Consider the following 10,822-nt stretch of genomic DNA (forward strand, 5'->3'; position numbering starts at 1 on the left):
ATAATAGAATTTTTGTGCAATTTACATTGTACAAATTCATTCAAAATCATCAACTTGTAGTTTCAATTTGATCAGGGTGAATATGTACCACCCAGCATCTTCTATATCCATTCATCCATCCATCTCCATATGTATTTTGTGCGTTTAATGCACTCAAAGTGTGCACTTATATGTTGTGCTGTTTGAATGCTGATCTGGAAACATTTCATGATCCTTCCTATTTTTCCTTTCATCTCTCATTTATTCTCATTATTTTTATAAAGCAATTTGTACTCTGCATATGAAAAATTATCTCGGCACTGCAAAATGAGACAAGACTAATCTTTCACTACCAGGCTCCTGTGCGCACTTATAAAATATGCATAATCTACTCCTTTAATTAGAGTGTGCTCAAAAAAAGGGATACAATTCAGATTTTATTAACCTTAAAAGGTCACTGCAGTAATATAAACACACATCAGCATCTTTGCTCAGGGTTTATAGTATAGCTCGGCGCAGATATAAACAGTCAAATGTGGAGTGCAAATACAGAGAAGTCAAAATAAACTAAACAGAAATCTATTAGGTTGTGGGAGACAGCAGGAAGAGTGAAGTAATCTCTTACAACAGCCATTATAATAGAAGAAGGGTGAAAGCTTATTTGTTTTCGTAGATTTGTATTACCACAGTTTTACATCATTGATCATAGTTCTATAGTGGCATAACTTTTTGCTTAATGTAGTAAAATCACTGTTAATTTGTGGGTACTATGGTTCAGCTAAAATAACTGTAGTTGTTGGGGTTCATTTATAGTAAAACCATGGTTAATTTTAATAAGGGATGGTTCATTTATGTCAGCAGGTAATGTATATAGTAAACCCACAATGACAAATTACCTTGTACATATAAATGGATTCAGAGATTCATGTGTACATGAGATGTAAAATCTGAAACTTGTGGCTGTTTACAACAGCATTTTCCTATTTACAGAATGCATTTAATTGAATGAGAAAAAACAAACAACTACATCAGCACTAGGTGAATGGAAAATAGTTCTCCTAAAGAACAGAGACTTCTTTGTCTCTCTGGCACTAAATAAACATTAATTGCCAAAAATTGTTCTGGGAAAATGCTTGCCTGTATTTCTCACACCCAGTTGTGGCTTTTGTGGTCAACATAGGTGATTACAGATTACAATAATAATAGTTATTATTATTATTGTTAATAAAAATAAAACATACTGTTTTCATAATTGCAATAACATATGAGTTAGGCTACTTATTTAATGCAGCAATTAAAAAATTGTGGTAATAATAATGCATAATATGTGAGCTATACAATACTTAATATTTTGTTAAACAGACATCTGTGAAAATGTTTAGCTTTTTTCGAAATCATGCCATTTAGTTTTTGTTAAATAATTCCTGTTTGGTAAAGAGGAAAATGTTTATGTTCTTTTATTATTTCTTGACAGCCAGAATTTTGAACTGATGCACTTATACAACATTAATAAAACAGAAAGTTTTAGTTTTATAAAATAAAATAAAAGTAACCACTTACTATATAGAAAATGTTCAAATACTGTCTGTTCCAGTATAACATGCAGGGAACAAAAGCAGAGCGGAGACATACTTTAAAAAGCCTGTTTGAAATAATCACTGCAACTCCATTTGGTGTTAGCGGCACAGAAATTACACACTTTACCTTTAAATTATCCAAAGCCACAGCAATTTTTTTTTATTTGTTTGTCAAGTGAGGTGGCTTGCAATAAATACCGAGTATGTGACTAACACTTCCTTTCACTGGAAGGACCTGGTTTGCTGGGATAAAGCTCCTTCTTTTATGTTTCCTTAACCTCAGTTTCTTCAGCTACAGTACAGCAGTGAAGAGCTACATTAAACACAAATTAAAGACAGAGCACTGATAGGGATGAGTAAATGGGTTTAGCAAGAGGAAGGAGCAGAGATAAAGAGAACAGCTTCACTTTGTTTCTGGAGTTGTATTTTCACCGTAAGAAGAATATGAAGGTAAAAGGAGAAAAGGAAAAAACAAATCTGTGTCACTCTAGATTAACATATGATTGATCTTAGCATAGGAGACTAAACAAAGTTAAATTGAAGTTATCTTTTAAAGGAATAATTCAACATTTACTCACCCTGATGTTATTTCAAACCTATATCACTTGTGTTCTTTTTAAAAATGTATATATAAATTGCGGCAAATTGTGTAAAATATATTTTGGAATATTTTCAGTTGTAAAAAGAAGAAAAAAAAATCTGAATGTAATATTATCTAAAACATTTTTAAAAAGACATTTGTATGAGTCTAATGGGGTGACGTGGTGGTACAGTTATTTGTGCAAGAAGTTTGCTGGTTCAAGCCTCGGCTGGGTCAGTTGGCATTTATTTGTGGAGTTTGCATGTTCTCCCCGTGTTTGCTTGGGTTTCCTCCGGGTGCTCCGGTTTCCCCTACAAGTCCAAAGACATGCGGTACAGGTGAATTGGGTAGGCTAAATTGTCCATAGTGTATGAGTGTGAATGAGGGTGTCTGGATGTTTCCCAGAGATGGGTTGCAGCTGGAAGGGCATCCACTGCGTGAAACATATCATATGCTGGATAAGTTGGCATTTCATTCCGACCCCAGATTAATGTGAATTGAGGTGAATTGGGTTGGCTAAATTGTCCGTTGTGTGTGTGTGTGAGTGTGTGAGTGTGTGGGTGTGTGTGTGTGTGTGTGTGTGTGTGTGTGTGTGTGTGTGTGTGTGTGTGAGTATTTTTCCCAGAGATTGGTTGGCAGGCAGGGCATCCGCTGAGTAAAAACGTGCTGGATAAGTTGGTGGTTCATTTCTCTGTGGCGACCCAGGATTAAAAAAGGGACTAGCCGACAAGAAAATGAATGAATGAATGAAATAAAGTCATGGTGCAGTGGCAATGACTCTGCAATGACTCAAATAACTTATTAATAAAGTCATCTGGGATGGCAAAAAAGCGTTCCTGCAGGACTACCAGAGCTCATCAATATTCTTTGGATTCATCTTCAATTCCAACATGCTCAATAATGTTCATGTCTGGTGACTGGCTGGCCAATCCCGGAGCACCTTGACCTTCTTTGTTTTCAGGAACTTTGATGTAGAGGCTGAAATATAAGAAGGAGCACTATCCTGCTGAATAATCTGCCCTCTCCTGTCATTTGTAATGTAATGGGCATCACAAATGTCTCGATACCTCAAACTATTGATGTTGACATCCGCTCTGCAGATCTCTGGCATGCCTCCATGCTGAATGCAACCCCAAACTATGATTTTTTTTCTTCTAACATGACTAATTTCTGTGTGAATCTTTGGTCCATGCAAGTTCCAATAGCTGTATTTGTGATGATTGGGAAGCAGTTCAATAGATGATTCATCAGAAAAATCTACCTTCTGCCTCTTTTCCAAAGTATCAACTAGGTCAATTGCTCTTTCAACTGGGATCAACGACAAGACTTTTGTCAGGTAGTGTATGATGTCAAAAAGAAGATGAAACACCAACTTCTGGATATAAGAGTGTAACAAAATAAACTTTGAGGAAATGCCATAAAGGCAAGAGTATTGTTACCAAAGTTCCACAAACATTTCCTCCACTACATAATTCCACCTAACATCTTTAATGCTGTCGCCTCATAATACCATGAAATTTCCCAGAAATGGTGTCAGTTGACACAAAGAGGGAGGGAAACAATGCATTTCTTTATTATTATTATTATTATTATTATTATTATTTATCATACATTGTATATCAAACAAATCAGAACAAACTGAATCCATTATAAAAGACATATGTGAGAAAACCCAGGTGAATTGTTTTACACAATAAAAAAAAACCTTAGTAAGACTCTCTATTATTTCTTATTGCTACCAGGAGATCATTTTTCCTATTGAGACTTACAAGGCTCAGTGTGTCTGTGAGCAGACATAGTTTTCCATCAGGGGTCACCTGGGAGAGAGTGAGTGCATCTGCCTGGATCTCTCTCTCTCTCTCTCTCTCTCTCTCTCTCTCTCTCTCTCTCTCTCTCTCTCTCTCTCTCTCTCTCTCTCTCTCTGTGTGTGTGTGTAATCAGAGAACCTATTTATAAGACATGCATGTATTTATTCTCAATGGGCAGACAAGTATAATAAGGAAATGCTGGAAGAGCAACATGGACTTTAATGTCATTTGAGGACAGATTAGCTTTGATTAATGTAGCAGTTTGCTTCAATATGTGTCTGAGTTTCAGAACATTGTAGATAACAGGGGGTCTGTAATGTTGTAGACTGTGTGTGGGTGCAAAAACTGATAATCAGAAACGTACAACAACATTAGTGCAAGTTACATGTGTGTATTTCAAGCCTCATAACCAGACAACAAACGCACATATTAGTCAACCATCTCTAGTAATAGAAAATTCTGAATTATATTGCAAAACGTTTGTGACGTTTTAACATTTCAACTCAAGCTGTGTACCTACTGTATGAAATTCAGTGGCCTTCTAACTTCCATTTTATAAACAGCTAAACAACTTGAAGCCAACAAACACGCCTCTGGGGAGCTAACAGGCTACAAGTGTTTAGCCTTCACTTGATAAATGTGCTATTGTCTTCTAAATAACTTTAAGAGCTTAGAGTACACATTAATAGTGTTTTATTACACCAATATAACCCAAACACATCAAGTGTTGCAGTCATTTGTTAGCTGTTTACTTGTGATTCTGACCTAAAGTACATTTTAAAATGTGCTTATAAACTAATAACTTCACAAACCTAAAATGCAGCCTTGGCTTGTTCGAAATGCATGCCACAGCTTACAGGCAAGTTTTGTCACACATTTCAAATGACAAATATATTAAATGTAATTATTTACATTATTGCAAACCTGAAACGTTACATAGGGCAGCGGTTCCCAACACTGGGCTCAGTGAGCTTTGTAGAACACCAAATGGATGGAACAAGTTGAAGCTACAGAAATTTGATGTAATATATAAAAATATAAAATGTTTGTACCTTAACCTTGTTCCGCTCAAAGGCTTTTCTGTGTGCTGTGTTTTACCAAAGAAACTCCACAGATGAGATGTTGAACGTTGTGTTTAATGTATAGAAACACACATACTGAACCATCACATGGCAGAACAGCAGTATACAAGAATACAAACCCATGAAGTGCTAAACATGAAAACAAAATAAATAAAAATGTATTAAAGTTCTACAAAGTTTCACTGGTGTTATTGGATGGTGAACAACTGATCTGTAACGTGTGAGTAAATATATTAGTTAAGTGTTAGTTATTAGCTTAAGAATGTTATTGGGGCGTTATTCTAAAGTTGTAACTATTCCTCATTTACTAACAGTTAATAAATGAAGAATAGCTGCAACTCTAGAATAACGTCCCAATAACATATATACACTATTAACTGATACTTAACAAGCCTTTATTAAGTTATTTACTAACTACTTGTTCATGATCTATTACTAATTTATTAGGTATAGTTATAAATCATTAAAAGAATTTGTTAAGAAGTCATTTACAACTTGTTAACTAACAGCTTGTAAGTTATCCATTAGCCATCTATAAGGCCCTGTTATAAATAATTGACAAACTTTTAACTTGTATTTAACAAGTCATTTATAAATTGTTAACAAACAGTTTATAAATGGTCTATTAACTAGTTATAACGGATAGTTATTCTAAAGTGTTACAGTTTTACCTTGATTTTACATTGCTTTTATCTCTTTTGTGGAACTGTACTTTACCGTATTTGAACCCAAATGCTCTGCGGCACATAGTACAACACCATAGAAGGTGAGCTACCAAGGAAACTGAACCCACCAGAAAAGTTGTTCATATGGAGAGAGACAGGTAAGGGAAATCAATTTGATTGCAAATCACAAATACTGTTAACTTGTTTTGTGCTACAAATCAAATGTAATGTAGCTTCACAAAAATGTAGGCTGAAGAGTATATTTCCAGTGAGCCTGTGTTGTAGCAATAAATTAAAAAAATTTGACCAGCAGTACTCAAACATACCTGTAGGTTGCTTAGCTAACAGGCTACTGTGTAGTTGTGTTTATTCTTGAAGAACTAAAATGTCAAAACAGACCTGCCAAAAATACACAGGGTGCTTAGCTGTTCAATAGGTTTCTTATGAAGATTACCTAAAATAAAAAATAAATAATAAATAATTAAAAAATTAATAAATAAAAGCTTCAACTTCATTGAATTCAGAATATTTCTGTGATTTAAGATATGCTATTTGATGTGGTTTCTGCTTCCTGTGGGGAAGTAACAGGATATGAGTGTACAGTATGGTTACACAGGAAAATAAACTTGCTTCGCAGGAAGTACAGACTGAACTGGACTCAAGTCAGCACATCCAACCACTGTTCACTGGATTTGACGGATAATGCAGAACCAAATAAACAAAAGCTAGGCTTTTTCAAATATAAATATACAGCTGTCAAAATAATCTAATAATGATAAGAAAAAGCTTATTTCACAGCAGAGTATCTGCCCAGGAATCATGATAATAATGCTAAAAAGTAACATCTCTATAGCACATGCTTGTTTGCAAGATATGTTAAAGTGCATTTGGTATAGAAAATATCTGCTGTGTACAAAAAGGTCTATTTTATGAACATTCCAAATCATAAACATTTTAAAGACAGAATCCGAACATCTATTTAACATTCATCAAGAGACCTTTGATACATATATATTGCAGATGTCAATGCAGAAATCAAATAGATGTCATGATGTATTTCTGCTCTCAGGGTGACCCCTCTCTCCCTCTCTCTGACATTTAAAGGGTTACATAAGGGTACAAAATGTCATGTGGAGAGGTTTTGAGAATTGAGGAGAATGAATGTCCTGTTCAAACTGTGTCCAGGAGAGGACGATGTATGCTACAAGGTGACTTTCTGTAGTTCTGGAAAAATCCCAGAGGCACCAGGAGTTTACGAGCCTGTGAGTGACCTTGAAGCACGAGCAAGGCCTCCTGAAAGCATGTTCATGATATTCAAGCTAATGAAAAACTAATCATTAACACCAAATAACTAGTTTTTGATCTTTGCATTTAAAGTCTGTTTTACATAAATATATTGACTACTTACATGCAACTTAGCATTTCTATAACAGATCTACAATATGTACACTGTAAAAAGTGATTAGTTGACTTCAGTTAAAAAAGTGAGTAAACCTGTTGCTTTTAAAGCAACTAGTTGACTTAAAAAGTAAGAAGGTGAGTAAGAAGGCCTTAAAATTATTATTGAATAAAGTCTTACAGCAGCAAAAGGACAACAAAATGATACTGACGACAAAAATGCAAATCGATTCGATGTCAAAACATTGACAACCACATAACAATGCCCTTTTGACCACCAGAAATAATAATGAAACAAAAAGTGTCGAGTTGACATCTGACATTGGCATAAAAAAACTGATCAAAAGTCCATTACAAAACTGATTACAAAATTGCAAAATTGATTATTGTAATCAATATTCGATATGCACAATTATAAAAATGAAGTTAAGTCAACTTAACAGTGTTACAATAGGTTTACCCATATATTTTAAGACAACTTGTTGCTTTAAAGGCATTGTTTTACTCGCTTTTTAAAATTAAAATAACTAATTGCTTTTTACTGTGTAGAACTAAAGCAAGTGCATGGATCCTGCTGTTGCATTGGGAAACAAGGAGATGGTGGCAGAAAAGGCATGAGTTTAGTTTAAGACCATGCTGGGAAAATGGAGATGCTGTCGTTCCATGGGCTCATCGCCAAAACATAGGATTAGTAACACCCTGAAATTCCCCACACCCCCCTACTCCGTTACGCAAACCAGCATTGTATTCCCATGCCTTGAGAGTGGAGATTTAATAAAGTGTTTGCAGGATAAAAGTACTGCTGCTGTTTCCATATACTTCACTGTCTTCCACACCAAACACTGGCCTTTTCAAACCAGCTATATTAAAAATACTGGAATTGCTCCTAAACCATTTTAGTAATGGTGTCTGGATTATTTATTTATTTATTTATTCATTTATTTATGAATGAATGAATGAATGTTACATTGACACTGAAAAAAGATAACTAAATTCCTACCTGTCAGCATAAATAGTTCAAGGGGGGTGTCACTACATTCCCCTAGTCTATCTGTTTAGTGCCATCACAAAACCTTAACCGGTGGAGGATTAGTTTTGAGCCCATCACAGCAACTCATTTGATTGGGCCATCGTAGGCTATAAAACTGTGATTCATTCAATCCAGTAACCATGCAGTCACTACAACACAATGTGCCTCCTAATAATAAGCCCTTTGTCAGATGACTCTCAAATCACACTGAGAGCAAACAGGCGGTACTAGTTCATCTTATAACTTGGGGCCTCTCTGTTTCCCAGAATGCACCAGCAGGCTTCTTTCCGAAGGGCCACAATAGATGTGACCTAATGCTGACTTTGCTTGGATAAATGTGATGGGGAACAAACATTCACAAAACCACTCATTTGGAAACAACCTATTGATATGCAAAGCTCTATCAAAGGCTGGAATTAGCATACTTTATGCGTTCTGTTCCCTTTAAAACATTATAAATAGGCTGCAATAAAATTTATATATGCTGTTCACAGAAAATAACCTCACGTTCAAGGAGAAAGTAATTCCTGGAGAGTTCTAATGTATCCAGGCATTCCTGCTAGTAATGATAAAAAGAACTGTGGCCAGAATTCTGAGAAAAGGCTCACTCACCTGTAGTCCTGCTTACTTTTATGCAGGTACAGAATGTTTCTCAGTGAACTCAAGGTCAAGGTCATTAAAAATGTAAAAAAAAGAAACAGTTCTAGACAGTTAACAGATAAAAGAGCAAATTAAACAGGAGAAATGGCAAAAATGTCATCAAAACCAATAATTAAAACCAGTGATTCTTCCCATGTCTGACATGGAAATATAGTCTTTGCAAATTGCATAAATATTCATTTGGATATGTAAACATAAAAATACATGTAAGCAGCCATTTTTGCTATATATATATATATATATATATATATATATATATATATATATATATATATATATATATATATATGTATATATGTGAGCAATATCACTATAGCAATATCATGAGTAGGACTACTACGAGTGTGATATTTTATCACACTGCTTATACAACAGTTCGACTGCAAAATTGTGTACATATAAAGGAAAATAAAACAGGGAGAGTCTAAAACCCTTTTGTATGAGGAGCTACTTTTTTCGGTCACTCATTCACATGTGCAGCTGAAGTCAGAACAGCAGAAACAGTTGCTAATTCACCATTGTCACTTTAGAGCTAGTATTTGAATGATTCTCTAGCGTAATATCTATTGTGATGACAAAACAGGTGATATTTGCTCACATTTTAAGAGTATAAGGTTGAACAGCATGAAATGCCATCAGTCTACAGAGATTTCTCAAAATTTCTCTGTTGCAATCAGGATATCACAATAACTAGCCCCAAAAAAGCCAGAGGAGTACAAACACTACCAGATTACTGTTGTGTTTGTGATAAGAAAAAATGCTAAACACATGCGGCCATTTCTTTCTTCTTTCATTTAACTGAACTAGTCTGCAGTAACGAAAACAGGAGACTCAAACCAAAAAGTGTCTCAGGGTTATACAAAGAGTGGCCAATACAAAACACATAGATTTCTGATATCTGTAATAATAATAACGAAATAATAATCTGTAATAATAATACCGAATTTTGTTAAAAAAACTGAGTTATATCCAAATACACATGCTGTGCCCCATACGGTCTGAAACCTGACAGGTGGACAATTCTAAGCTTGTTTTTAATAAAACAAATATAAATATGCAACTAATAAAAATACTGCTAATAATAATAGCATTATACAAAAGCAAATTGTCATGGATAATCTGAAAAAGCCCTTAAAGATAAAAAAAGGCATGAAAGTATGGTTTTTAAATTCATGTAAGCTAAAAAAAAAGTTTTGTAATATTTTAATCCTTTATATTTATATCCCATATATATCCTTATTATACCCTATATATATTCTTAATATTTCAATTATTTTTCATTTGTAAAGATATTTGTGTATTGCTCTACATCTTGTGTGTATTAAGCAGTGTGTAAGCGAGGCGCACAACTATTGTGCTCTGCGCTGGATCATAGACCGGCTTTGTTCTGGTCTATTGAAAAATCTATTATAGTTTCTCAAAATAGCAACGCGCCAGCAATGCACCTTAGAAAGCCTTCCTTTTTAGACTAGAACGCCTATGGGCGCACATTTGAGCGCAAATGCATTTGCTATCCAAACAGCGTGGGGCAAAACGCCAAAACAACTCTTGCACCAAGCTGAAACTAGCAAACAACAACTTGCGCCACATTGCGCCACGTGTATGATAGGGCCCTAAGAGTTTTTCTCATCCAAGGGCTTATTATGCAGTCTTTGTCGCCATTTTGTTGATAGACAATGTTAACCGTCTTTGCTCTGCTGACAGGCTAATGGAGATTTATATAAATATTTAAAATAGACACTATTGTTATAAATAAACTGCATAGTTTCAATCTAAACAACTACATTCTCACCTAAAAAAACTCAAAATTATGTCATCCAACAGCAGCAATATTTGTCAGACTGTAGTAAATTTATATCTGCTGTCACTCTATGTGGGCGGAGTAACACACAAAAGTGAAGAGGCTGTACAAGTTCTGATATCAGGCTATCAGCCAATTGGATATGAGAACCAGACAGTACTGTTGTATAAATATATATTAAATATATAAATATATATATATATATATATATATATATATATATATATATATATATATATATA

The sequence above is a fragment of the Danio rerio genome, chromosome 6 (assembly GCF_049306965.1).
Source record: "Danio rerio strain Tuebingen ecotype United States chromosome 6, GRCz12tu, whole genome shotgun sequence".
Lineage (NCBI taxonomy): Eukaryota > Metazoa > Chordata > Actinopteri > Cypriniformes > Danionidae > Danio > Danio rerio.